Source organism: Hesperophylax consimilis, chromosome 13 (genome assembly GCF_061612785.1).
Source record: "Hesperophylax consimilis isolate HC1 chromosome 13, BYU_Hcon_1.0, whole genome shotgun sequence".
Classification (NCBI taxonomy): Eukaryota; Metazoa; Arthropoda; class Insecta; order Trichoptera; family Limnephilidae; genus Hesperophylax; species Hesperophylax consimilis.
In genome coordinates, this window is record NC_142848.1 from 232,291 (window position 1) to 247,138 (window position 14,848).

The window sequence follows — 14,848 nt, forward strand, 5'->3', positions numbered from 1 at the left end:
CACAACTTCCAATGACAAGAGCGTCAACCATTTTATATAGTATCTATAATCTATACCAGGGCTCGGCAAACCATGGCCCACGGGCCAAATCCCTCTGGCCCTCTGCATATTTTAATAGTTAGTTATATAATAGTGGATTTCACATTTTTAAACCTTAACAAAAACTTACTAAGGACAACATTTTGTGTTTTCACCTGAAATGTTGGGAAAATTCAAAACTGTTTTTTTATGAATTCATATGCGATGATATGAATAATACAATAATAATACTACCTAAACCAACAATATGATATTTTAATAGAACATTATTTAAATTGTGTCGCCTTCAAAATTTTCAACTGATTGGTCCAGAATTCAGACTTTTCCAGGATTTTCACTGCTCTGCGCTCCTTTATAATAGCTTTAAAAATCGACCTTAACTGGAACAAATTAGAGGACAACTGAATTTTTGCAACGTAATAGTACTTACTGCAGGGAGTATTTTCACAAAAGTCTCTACTCCTCCCCCGCTTGCTTCCCACCATATCCTACACTAACTCTTAAATTGAAATTTCTACTAAAAGCCATTATATCATCTAAACTAAAACATATATCAGAAATTAACTACTTATAATTTTACTTAAAAGTTATGCGAATTAAAACTTTTTCTTATCTGTAATAGTTTAGCAAATATTAATGAGTTTGTTTAAAAAAAAATTTAAGCTTGTTTTTTTTTTTAATTTGAAGGAAAATAAAAAAAATCTTTCAATTAAACTATTTGCTATATTTAATTAGCTTTCAAATATTTATCACATTTGATCGCTTTACTTATCCAAAATAGTGAATAGGCGCAGCACAACGCGACGGGGGTGTCAAGAAGTTATAACAGATCGAAAAAATAAAAATAAATAGTCAGTACGTTCTTCTCTGACTAACGGTTTTGTGCGTTATATGATATATGAGTGTTTTGTGCATTTAACAACCTTTTATTAATATTAATTAATTAAATTTTACTAATTTTACTAGTTAATTGAATTTTATATTCAACAGTAATTTACTCATGAATAAACCGTGAATAAATTTGTATAGTGCTGACACTAGAAATTAAAGAAATATTGATAAATGTTTGCAATAAAAGAGATGGTGAATGGAGCGCAAAAGTAAAATAACTAAATGTAAAACTAAACTGTTTTTTGTGTTTGATCGGGTCGCTGCAGAAGTTCGTAAGTTCTATAAAAGTAAACCAACTCAGCAATATTTATGGCACTGATCATCCGTATTCAGATAAATGTCCTAAATAAACTGTACGGGACGTGTTTGCCTGTATAAGAAAAGACTGTAAATAATAAGCACCGGCACACATCACCCCTCAACCTGGGTAATGATTTAAATAAAACACCGTGAGGTGTTCTATCCAAACCATCATAAAAAAGACGATTCAAATCAAAATTCAAATTTAATTAGATGTATTGTACTGGTATACAGAACTTACAAAGAAGTGTAGCTTATAGGTACTTCCTATTTGTTACAGACAATCCAATTCACAAGAAATAGTTGTATCAGATAGTATTAATACTCTTGCGTCTGGACGATGTAGGCCCTCTGATTGGTCAAATTTAAATTGTCTGTTTCGGTTAAATTCCGCTAAATTGAAAATTAAGACACGATTTCATACTAAAATAGGATCGCCTCATAATAATACGAGATTTCTTCAAAAGCATCGTTTCTGCTCACATAATTTTTGGATAATATCGAAGAAAATATGTTTTAGAAAGTTCATAATCCATTGGATTAATTACATTACAATGAAAATTATCCACAGTTACGTGATTATGTTTGACGTTTATAAAAAAATCACGCGTTCCTTCAATGGCCAATACGCACGGCTATAGATGGCCGACAGAACGCACCTCTGGCGGTTTAAAAACGAACCAAATAATAATAATAATAATATTTTATTCCAGGATGTGGGGAGGTTTGTGCAATCCCACACGTCCCATATAGATATACATTTTTTTTTTGTACAATAGATATAATAAATTATCAAATAAGGAAAACTATGCAGGGTGTGGTCTTGAGTGCGCTTGGGCCCAGCGCTCACTCAGGAGTGGCGCTTGGTGCTGGTAGGCTGCGGTCACCAACGTGTTGGCGGAGGCCATTAGCCGCATCCTGGCTCCAGTGACCCGGTGTCTCATCAGGCCGGTAAATCCATTCAGTCCTAGTTCCGTGAACATTGTCGATGCGCTGCTGTATCTTCGGTATCCAAATATTATTCTACAGGTGTCATTATATTGAATTCGGAGTCGTTCCATCGAGCAAGTTCGGTAGTGACACCATGTCTCACACGTATACAGGCCAGTACAGAATGCGTTGAACAGTATTTTTTTAACGGTATTGCTGCATTTGCAAAATCTGCGGGCAATCATGTTAGAAACTATGCTAAGGCTTCTCCTTTGTCGTTCGATATCGCCATCGTCCGACAGGTTTTCATTAATAATGTGCCCCAAGTATTTCAAGTTCGAACATGTATTTATTTTTGCCTCGTTAAGGTATACGGGGAGCATATTACTTGTATCTTGACTTTTTCCGTGGTGGAACGCAATCAATTCCGTCTTTTTCGGGTTGTACATCATATTATGCTGTTTTTCATATTCTTCACAAATGTTTAGGAGTAATTTTAATCCCTTGATCGACGGAGGATCATGTCGTCCGCGTAGCTTATATGATTCATACATATACTGTTAACACGACAGCCCGTTCTGATGTCCAGGCGACTTGACAACTCGTCCATGTATACATTAAAAATAGAATGGGGGACATACACCCTCCTTGCCTTACTCCTGACCGCAAATATATCGGATGGGAGTATGTACTTGCCCACCGTACAACATTTTCTTGCTGGGAGTGCCATCAGGATAGTATGTTTATAAATGAGGTAGGTATATTCCTAGCTTTCAATTTATCACATAATGTTTTATGACAGACCCTGTCGAAGGCTTTACTTAGATCTAAGAAGCACTCGTTTACGGAACGTGAATGGCGCGAATATTTAAATATGCAGCTCACAATATTTGACTACTTACGATTAACAAGCGTTTACTAAGAAGATTTCTTCTGGAAGCTTATCACTTTGCAATGGCATTTTTCATTATTATTTATATATTTTTTTGTTTATTAATTATAACTGATTTTATATTGACATGTTTTCTAATTTCTAAAATTTCAAAATTATTTATTTGCGGTGCTTTATATCCTAAGTGAAGTATTTTAAGACCTGAATTTTTTTATCGAAAGTGTGATCATTATTCAAAAGATGATTTGCAAACTCAGATTCACTATTTCCATTTAGAGCCCTGCGATATTCTTTAGTTCTGACTTCAAAGTTTCTATTGGATCTACCTTTGTAAAAGAAATTACAATCATCCCAATTGAGTTTTTAAACTCCTGATTTTTTGTTTGAATTTTGCTATCTTTATTATTAAGAATATATTTCTTCATTGTTATTAGTGTAAAACGCCAGTTGAATAGTACCAGGATTGTTTTTATATATAATTATAGAAGTATCGTTATCCACGATACAACAGAATTCTACGCCATTGTTTATTTCTATCTTTAGAAAGACCGTTTGAAGAGAATATGTTTAATTTTTTTATTTAGTATTTCAACTATCAATTTATTAGAATAACCGTTATTAAATGCTATTTGTCTTATGAATATATTGTTTTATGGTTATATGCTATTTGTTTTTTTCAGGTCTTAAAATACTTCACTATAAATAATTTTGAAATTTTAGAAATGAGGAAACATGTTAATATAAAAGCAGATATAATTAACAAGAATTTTTTATAAACTCTCTTTTAAATATTTTCCCACTTAACTGGTCTTTCCCGTCTAACGATATTGTAATTCCTAATTATTATAAACCCAGCCTACTCTTACCCCCCCCCCCCTCCCCTCCTTCCACTTCTTCTTTCCCAATTGCAATCTATATTTAATTTTTGACTTCGGTGTATACACAATAAAATGTAAACATTATATTTATTCATTTATTGGACAATTAGCATAGTGCCGCTTTTGTGAGATATCACCTCAGGGGCGCTATATTGTAATAATCTACCTTTATATATAGATTTTTACTCTCCTGATGATGTTGTATATATAATCTAACTTTAAACTTTATTAGATACAGTAACAGTTGTAGGTAAAGAATTACCACCAGTTGGAGTAAAATTAACACCTTTTGATTAAACCGACTGCTAATCTCATCGCACAATTCCCCTTCTTTTATTCATAAACACGGGTACAATTAATCAATATGTAATAATCTATTATTTAAGTCAACTTTGTTATCAATCTTTAATTGTGACAAACAAAACGATATTGATTCAACTTATAGACATTTACGGTTGTAACACATATTTAAGCACTGCAAGTCTCCTATGAGCTAATTATATTAGGTACCTAAGATAACAGTTAATATCAGTTGTAGACATGTAGTCAATAATAGTGTTTAATTTGAAATAAGCCATCACAAATACGTAAAATTTCATTTATTCAAACAACTGTCATTCTTATTATGCGTAAATTTAGCATGTTATTATTAATTAACTCCTTCCTGTTCCGTGTTTTTACAATATATATACTCACCCTCTCTCTGTGAATGTCCTAATATCTATCTTTTAAATGTAACTGTTGTTAATATCACTTAAAATGGGCAAAGTCCAACCAAGTGCCGCCCGCAGGGCCTAGCAGAAAAAAACCCGCGGAGCGGGTTTTTAACTGCTAGTGTATTTTAATACACAGATCATAACTAAGCCAATCGGAACTCTTTCAGCGATAATTTCAGATTGGAGCACATTGTGCATCACCGCGCCATACGATACAACAAATAGCGCAGGAAACTGCTGCAGCAGTGGCCAGTTCAATTGGTAGCCAGGAAGAATTGGACAGCTTCTAAGTTGTCAGCATCAGTGGCTAATTCAGTTGGTATCCAAGAAGAATTGGCCAGGATCTAGGTTGTCAGCATCAGTGGCCAATTGAGTCGGTAGCCAGGAGGAATCGGACAGCCTCTACGTTGTCAGAACAGTAGCAAATTCAGGAAGAATCGGTCAGCGTCTAGGTTGTCAGCATCAGTGGCTAATTCAGTCATTAGCCGGGAAAAATCGACCAGCCTCTAGGTTGTCAGCATCAGTGGCCAATTCAGTCGGTAGCCAGGGGGAATTAGTCAGCCTCTAGGTTGTTAGCATCAACGCAGCAGGAATTGGCCAGCCTCTAGGTGATCAGCGGCAAAGAGCAGTTCAGTCGGTAGCCAGCAAAAATTCAGCGGCAGCATGGCCATTTGGTTATAAGGGCCGGCACACGGGGACGCTCCATTATTGTAATGATGACAGATGCGTCTAGCTCAGCTGATAGAGTGCCCACAGTAAACAGCTTGTTTTCTGTTTTCTCTTCATATGTTTCTTTTTCCCTGTCTAAGGTTAACACACTGTTTTTCTTTTTACAGACACTGTAAGCACTCTTATATATTTGTGTTTACTAATTATCTCTCTTACTTTACTTTGTTATCTTATTCAATACTTACTGTCATCTTTACAGACCATGCAGATCTTATTTTTACACCTTTACTTTTGTTTTTACTTATTTACCGTTGCCCTTATGTGGCACTTTTTGGATTGATTATTGTTTTTCATTTTTCCTCTTATTTTCTCTTCTTTTTACATGTATTTTTTCCGGTTTTCTTTTCTTTTTTTTAGTAACAGCAACGAGTTTACAGGCGAGAACTGAACTCCGTTGTCTGTTTTGTTTTGTTTATTTTCCCCATTAGGGGTTGGATAACGGGCCTCGTCCCCGCATGCACGACTGGAGCTTCTTATTATTCTTTCTTACCGGGGGACTCCGCCAATCACCTGCGCCACCCCTGATGAGCGTTGGTGGTCAGAGGGGTGACTGTGCGGGCTGGGGTAACCTCCACCCTGCCTCCGACCTCCTGACGCTTCTTTCCCCTAGGTTCTTAAGGGTTTTATCCCTCTTTTTCCAATACTTATCTTCAGGGCACCACCGGGTGGTCGGCTAAGGGGCGTGGAAGTCCTGACCTGCACCAGTCGCCCCAACCACCACCAATTTCTCAACAGGACTGCCAGTCGTGGTTCGGCGAAACTCCCCCGACACTCTATTGTTTACTTTACTTTTATGTGTTTACAGGTACTGGAGTGTGGGTCCCCTCCACCAACTATCTGCCTGACACTTGAACTTGATTGTTTTGTTGTTTATTTTTCTGTGTTGTCCTTAGTTTAGTACTTGTAAGCGCTTGCATACCGCTTCATAACACCGTATGCGGGGACATTGAAGGACTAGCTTCATTTATATAAATTGTAGAGCCGTTTATTCAAAAAAATTAGATTCATGCGAGAGCTCCGAAGGGGTGACCATAAGTCACCTATACCGGGGTGGGACAGGGTGGGTGTACCTTCAAAGTAAACAACTTGTCGCACATAGTTTTTAATATTTTAAAATGATTGTTATGTGATGGAGGAACAAAAGCAAATACGGCTTTCAGTTGATACTCAGAAATTGTAAGAACAGATCGCGTTGTTACCGGCGTAGTTTTAAAACTTGAATCCCTCAATGTATTTTTTTAATGGGCTATTTATAATATCTCTTACTAGCGTTTGTGTGATTTCAGTTTGCAAAAACGTGTTTACGTTTTCAAATGCAGGCATTGTGCTGCGAATAATATTTCGTCCAGCAACAGCTTTTTGGCATTGTCAATATTTTAATTTCGTTTTTTAAAATAGGGTTATCGGACTGTTTCATGTTCGATCCAGTGGCTTTGCCACCTGGTAACAGATTGATGCATTTTTCAACTGGTAAATATTATGATTTGGAAAAAGTGTTCGTCAAGCTTGCAGGTTTGCAAATTTAGCCGCAAATGATATTAAATGCAATGAAATCATTTTTCATGTTCGATATACTCCTTCCCGTGCAGTTTCGACTACACTAAGCTATTTCGTCGAACATGAAAACCTCTGTAGTGGTTTTTGCGTATAAACCAGCAGTGCGTAAGGTCAAAGTGGCCTGTGTTACTGTTGTGGTAATGGAGCGTGTCAAATGATGGCGAGTTTGACCGCCAGTCGTGTGTTTTGTTTGGTGTAGTTGGGTGGTTCCATTTTGTTGGGCTGTCGTGCTTGTTGGCTGATTAGCTATTGGCGGCGAAGTAACACCTCTTTCTTGTTTTTGGGATAAAGAGCTACTAGCTAGAAGTGATTGGACGTCTTGCACCACTTGTCACTTGTCTTGGGCCGTCATCAAGTGGGTCTATTGATGACTAAATGACTGGTACAGATATAAAGAATAGGCGATGATGAAAATTTGGAACGTTTGAATTATTGTGCGTGCTAATAAGATTGAATTTAAATATGCGCCTATGATTGTGAAAACTATCCTGATGGGTAACGATTTAGTTCCTTGAACTTCGAATCTTTTAAAATTAGTTTTAGTATGATAATGGACCTGATGTTACAAGAAGACGTTCAAAAATTAACCACGCCCTAATAACATCTGCAAGGTCTAAATCAAGGCTGCCCAACCTTTTTAACAGTTGGGCGAAATTGACGATTTTGAATCACTGGCGGGCCACTGAATACCTGATGGTTCCTATTTCCATGGGAAGGGGGGGAGGGTTGTTAGAGAATTTCTATAAAACATAATTCCCCACAAAAAAAATCGTGCTCCCCACAAAATATTTGAAATCCATGGGGGGGGGGGTTGTTACGGAACTTCGCTGAGAAAAAATTCTCATATGTGATTCCCCACAACAACTTTTCGATTTCCATGGGGGAGGGGGGTGGCTACAAGATTCCATTTCGGACGCAAAAATATTATATCAAAAACCGGTGTATTTTTGTTTAAAAAATGAGTTCGACGGGTTAGATTTTTTCGTCGCTGATTCTCGTTCTTTTTCAAATTGGCGGGTTTTTTGAAAATAGTTCACGCGGGCCACTTATAATTCGTTCGCGGGCCACATTGTGGCCCGCGGGCCTGGGGTTGGGCAGCCTTGGTCTAGATCTTTATGTCATCAATAGGTACAGACAAGTTTGTTTTTATATCTGCAAAGAATATATGAATCTTAAAATGTAATTAAAGTGTTGTCGGTATTGGGCATTTGTTCATTTTATCGCGATGGTGACAGATAGTCAAAGAGCTCTAACGTATGAGCTGGGTATCCTACAATAAAGATGTGGCATTCTCGTAATCATTCGACAATACCGATGTTAACGTAAAAAAAACATTAGTTGGTCAAAACAAATTTCATGCCATGAGTGGAATTAGTGCATAATATATAATTACTCTATCTTACAAAGTTACAACAACTTTAAATGTAGCTCGTACGCAGTGTGAGAATGAAGAAAACATCCGACAACGATGCTACGGGTAGAGAAATGAGAGTGACCTGAAAGATATAACAATAAAAGGTGTCAGTCAGTGTAAAATAACTTCCAGGAAAGAGCAGGTTGATTCTGAATCTTTTTTTATATTCTTAGTTTTTTTATTTATTTATTTGTATAAGCCCAATTAGGGCTTTTACATAGAATACGTGTATTAATTAAAGCGCTAAGCGCCCAAAAAATCGAAAACGATGTTTTTACAGAAATGTATTCTATGGACCGATGCCAATAACCCTAAATAGTATCCAAGTGCCTCAGGCAGTTCAAAAAATACAATAAATTGATGAAGTCTGGCATCGCTGTAACTCCATTGGTATGTTATCTTTTAAAATGGTCTAAGTGCCACAACAGTGTTCATTGACATTCCATATAAAATAGCCGGCGATGGTGTGTTGACAGTCGCGAGCTTGCTTGTAAAACGCCATCAAAAAGGTAAAGGAAGTGTGCAAAATGCGAAAAAAAAACTAAAAACCAGTGGCCAAGAGTATTCCACACTAAATAATAAAGTCATTCCTGCCAAAAAACCACCAAATTCTGAGGTATGTGTATGATATTATTTTTCTGTACATTTTGTTAGTTTTGGTACTGACGCGCTAGTGATGTGCATGCCTTTCGTAATAATATTATTCATTCATATTGTAAATATTAATTTCGAATCCAATCATTTTGTAAACAGATAATTCTTTTAATTCCACTGTTTTTCTTATGTTTAGTTACTTTACTTTTTTTATTTAGTTACTTTTTTAAATAATTAGGTACATTTTTGTATGGCACATGTAATAAAATATATTTATAAAATTAAAACAGATCATTGAAGTCCTCCTCACTAGGAGATCCTGTGCTGAGGGGGACTGTATATGTTAGTATACGTTTTCAGCAACTAAGATGATGTTTTAAATATATTAGCAAGTTCTTCAGCCAAGATTTGATGTCCTTAACGTAGTTATTTTTCGTTTTCCTTTGTTTGATGTTGCGAGGGAGTATATTATATAATTTAATTGCTAAAAATTCAGAGTTTCTTTGTCCAAAGGTAGAATTACATTTAGGAATATTTAGCATGTCTGTTTGCTTGGCTCTGGTTTTATGATCGTGAGAGGGGTTTGCCTCTGGTTTATTTTTTAAGTGATGAACTAGAATATTTTTAGCATAGATTTTTTGTAAACTTGGAACATCAAACAGATTAAAAATATCAGTAGTTGGCGTCCTAACGGGGAGCTTTAATATGGTCTTTATGATCCAATTTTGAGTTTTCTTTAGTAGTTTAATATGGTTTGATTATGCTGAGCCCCATCCTATTATTCCATATTCCAGTAGAGAGTGGCATAGAGCATAATATACTCTCTTTAGATCTGTAGTCGACAAGATATTTCGTAATTTTTTGAAGAAATAGATGAGTTTTGTTAGTTTTTTTTGAGGTTCCTTGTGATGGACTCGCCCTGGGATAAATTTTTTTATTGTTGATTTATTATGGTGGGAAAGAAATTTTCAGTTGGTCTCACGACATAGGAAATTACCAGATGTTGGACAACTGATTTTAAAACAAGTGTTTAGATTTATTATGGTACTAGAGAAAAAAATAGGAACATGCACTGTATCGCCAGAGACCTCCGTGTTGGTAATTGTAAGCCGAGCTAAAATGCTGGTGGGCCAACACGCCACTGGACTGAGGGGAGTCGTGTTTCACCCTTTGAACAAAGCATTGGACATTTTACTTGAGAAGTAACAATTTATTGGTTTTGAAACGATTTAAATTAATGTGACGGGTCCTAGGGCCGATAATTGATGTGTTCCTTTAGTGCATTTCTGTCTTTTGAATACAAAAAGCATTCAGAATTCAAAAGAACATAAATTAGAAATCGCATATGGCGATTTGGGGGGGTTGGTTTGGGGAGGGGGAGTCTGGATTTGAAAGCGCGGGGAGACGGTCGGGACAGTTAGCGTTGAAGATCGGAAGGAGAAAGTCGATAGTCGTGGTTAAGGAGCCCGGGCGGATAGACAGTCAGCGTTGAAGAACGGGAGAAGGGAGTCGTGGTTAGGGAGCGCGGGCGGATAGACAGTTAGCGTTGAAGAACGGAAGAAGGAAGTCGATAGTCGGTGGTTAGAAAAAGCGGTTCAAGATAGGCAGTTTGAAAGCGTTGGGAGACGATCAAATACAGTCAAGGGGGTCAGAGTTTCAAGGTCTGGGAGACGGTCAGGAATAATCAGGATCGGTCAGAGTTTTAAGATAGTCGAGTTAGTAAAAACTAGGAAGCGCGTCAACAAGAATTAATCGTCGGGACGCGAACACGGCTAAAATCATTTAGTGTAGAAGGTGCGGTTTTCTAACAGCATGAGTATTTTACTGCATGTGACTGTGTTTGTTTTTTTATAATTATTTGGATTGTTGACACTAAGATGTATCGGTAAGTCTATTATAATCTAATTATTAACACTTATTTCCCTAATGTAAACCAAATAATCCAATTGTATTTTGAAGTAAGGGTATTTAACTTGAGTACTATAGGTAATTATGTTGAAGTCTTGAACGGAAGAACTTTGGGACAATGGTCCGGACCTGTTAGCAAGGGAGGCCATAAATCACCTATTGCATTGAAGTGACCGGGTCTTGGCTATTAAAAAAGGGACGAAGAGCGGTTACCCTGAAGCCGCTTTAGATCATTCGACAATAGACATTGTTTATGAGTTAGACAATTTTTTTATGCAATTTAAAATGATTTAATAATTCTCCAGTAATAATATTTAACGATTATTTTTGTTATTTGTTTTTGGGGTGTTATGCCGTGTTGCGCTAACTCCTTCTTTAGCCAACGTTTCGGACAACATTGCAGTGTCCATCATCAGGGCAGATGTGTCATTTACAAAATAACACATCTGCCCTGATGATGGACACTGCAATGTTGTCCAAAACGTTGGCTAAAGAAGGAGTTAGCGCAACACGGCATAACACCCCAAAAACAAATAACAAAAATACTTTTGGCCGTGAAAATCTTAAATCATATTTAACGATTAGGTTATACGGAATTCATAAAATATATTTAATTAAATATAACTTATTCAAACATCACTCTTTTCATTCATTTTTGAATCAGGATAACGCAGCGGGTTGAAGCTAGCCGCCGAGAGAATTCATCTGTCTGGCATTCCTATTCTATCAAGTGAGAAGTTTGGCGGGGACGAAGTATACGAATTTTCCGTAGGCTGTCCTATCTTATCAAAGCGACAAAAGCGAAGGGAAAGAAATTTGTGATTGGCTTGGCTAATAGGGACTTTTGTGTTAGCAAAGTCGATAACCCTGGATACCGAGATAAAGTCTATTTTAGTATAGCAGCGCCGGCTTTTTCCCCTGCTATTGGTGTGGTTGAGTTATTCCCGTAAAAAGCACCAGTTTCTGTCGAAGGTGTTGGCGGACCAGCCTTAGATAGTCACCCTGAATAGACCTCTGTTTCGAGTATTTTCAGCTGGTGAGAGGACGCTTTCACTGAGTTCAAATCGAAGGGAACGAAAATTGCTAATGGGCTTTCCTACTTGAGTTAGCTGGTAGACGAAGGAACAAAGCGGATAAGGGCTATGCTATTCTTGTCTGGCGTATGGAGAGGATTTTCTCGCTGACAGAACGAAGGGATCGTGACGAATATGAAGTTGTTTCGGCGATTTCTGACGTCCTTCCTGTCAAATTCAATAAGTACTTAACCCACTATAGGAGGAGAAGTCATCCAGAATTAGGTTGGAAATTGACTCCGACTGAAACCGTTTGAGCTGACGGAGATCGGATGATTTCAGATTCACGACCTGATGATTCCAGTATCCCTGATCCTTAGCGCCGGAAGTCGAGGATATCAATTTCTACCATTCTTTGATATTTGAAGCGAACGGAGGGTAACAAACGATAGAACGAATGACCATGACTTTGAAGTGGGGTAAAATCTCCCGTCTAGGAAACATTCGTTATGTCGGATGGACGCCCCGTTCAAATTAAATATTGACATGACTATTTTGAGTGTGGACGAAAGACTTGAAGTATGTTCTGTATTGTACATATGATAAATATGTGTCATCACCTCTACTGGAACGAGAAGCTGTATAGACTGGAGCCAGGAGCTATTTGGAGTAGCGTGACTGCAGAGGCGAAGTCGAACAAACTGAAGCTGAATTCATCATTATCCTTACGAGCGTAAACCAGAGGGGTGTTCACGGGACTCCCGAACTCCTGACGTTGCTGATGCAAACCACTTCAGTATATGTTTATGTTTGAGGTTAGTAGAGTGGACTCCTAATTTTCGGCATGCTGGCGAAGCTTAACTCATCATCGATTTGGGGGAGGTTGACGCGACCTAGACCTCGCGCTACCCACGTGACCCAAATGGTTCCTGACACCAGGCTATCATGCCACCGGACCGGAGCAGCTCCTTGTACCTAACGGTATAAGATGAATCTTCATCATTCATCATCAACATCAACATCAACAGTTACCACCAAGGACCCACATTCCACCTTCATCACCCTCCGGCAGGAGGCAAAACATGTCATTATTTCATCTGTCGCTGAGCGATATTCAATTCATTTCTGGAGGTGTTGAGATTGGACCATCAACTTGGCTGCTCTCGAGCTGGTCACGTTGATGGATGGGATTTGGACGGAGACCAATCGAAAGCAACACATGTTTTGTCTCTAGCTATTCCCGAAAATACCTACTCATAGAAATAACTCACAAAACTAACAAACCATAGTCAAATCATTAACTTAGAATCTTGTGCATCTTGAATTGAATTGTGTATAGCGAATTTCATGTACTTGTAATTAATTGTCTCATTATATTAGCACTTTATCGACTGCAGCAACCGGAAACGTTTGGGCGAGCAAACAAGGTAGGAAAAGGTAGTTAAAATCAGGGTAGTCGGTCATTGTTTTATTTTCAAACCATACAGAATGTAACACGCCTCATCTAAAAAGAACCAAAGTTACCACAACCAATTAAAAGGATCCTTCAATGAATTAATCCCTGTCGAAACAAAAAATTGACACAACGTGACATATTAATTCGTTAAGATTGAAGGGTTGATGTACCGCGAGAAGTTGCAGATCAAACGTATAACAAAAGATTAATTCGTTAACAAGAACCTAGGGGAGACGGTGAAAACATTACATCCTTCGATGTGTGCATCCCAATGAAGTTTGTCGTCAATTACGATCTCAAGATATTTAATTGTTTTAGTTTGGACTATATGCGGGCAAGAACATTGCGGATATTTGTTTAGACATTCATGTAATTTGAGTGTATGCTCATTCGTTGGTTGACCTCTTTTGGTTTTAGAGAAAGTTAGATATTTAGTTTTACTCACATTTAATGTAAGGGAGTTTGCATTTAACCAGTTTTGGAGTACAGTCAGACCTTGCTCCGCTTTTTTATGTGAGCTTGTCCAATTTTGTTCATAGAAAATAATGACAGTGTCATCTACAAAGCTCATTATGTCTCCTTCAATGGGAAGACTCATAAGGTCATTAATATAAATGAGAAATAGTATTGGACCCAATACGCTTCCTTGAGGGACACCGTACTTGATTGATAGAGTGTTGCTACTTTTATTACCAATTTGTACATACTGCTCTCTTCCAGTTAAGTAACTTTTAATTAGATTTAGAGTTGTTTGTGTTATTCCATTTTTTTTAATTTAAAAAATAGTATTTCATGGTCAATTGTATCAAAAGCTTTTTGAAGGTCAATAAAAACTGCCAAGCATTTTTTACCTTCATCCAGTTTTTTTATAATTGTATTTGTTACTTTAGCTATAGCATCACCAGTACCCAGGTTTTCCCTAAAACCGTATTGCGTCGTTGATAATATTTTATTTTCATCCAAAAATTTAACCATTTGTTTTTTTATTACTTTTTCCAATATTTTCGATAGCCTAGGTAATAGACTAATTGTTCGATAGTTAGATATATCATTTTTGGGACCGCTTTTGTATATTGGAATAATCGTAGCAACTTTAAGACGTGTGGGAAAAATACCTTTTCTTATTGAAAGATTTACAAGGTACGTCAGTGGGTAGATTAGCTCATTTAGTAGATATTTAATTGCTCTGTTTGATATCAGTTCATTTCCCGATGAGGTATTTGTGTTTAGGGAGGCTATGGTATTTCTTATATCTTTACTTGTTATGTTAAGGAAGTTTTCTTGATTGAAATTTTCATTCCACACTGTTTTTTCGGCAGTAAATGAAGATTGTTTGATTTTATTCGCTAAGTTCAAGCCTATATTGCAAAAATAGTTGTTTGCAAAGTCGAGAATTTTTTCTGGATGTTCTGCAAAAGATGTTGGTATCCTGTCAATGTTTAATTCATTAATGTTTTTAACATTTTGCGAGGCTTTAACGTTAGTAATTTCGTTTATAATCTGCCAGAATTTCCGGGAATCATTATTACAT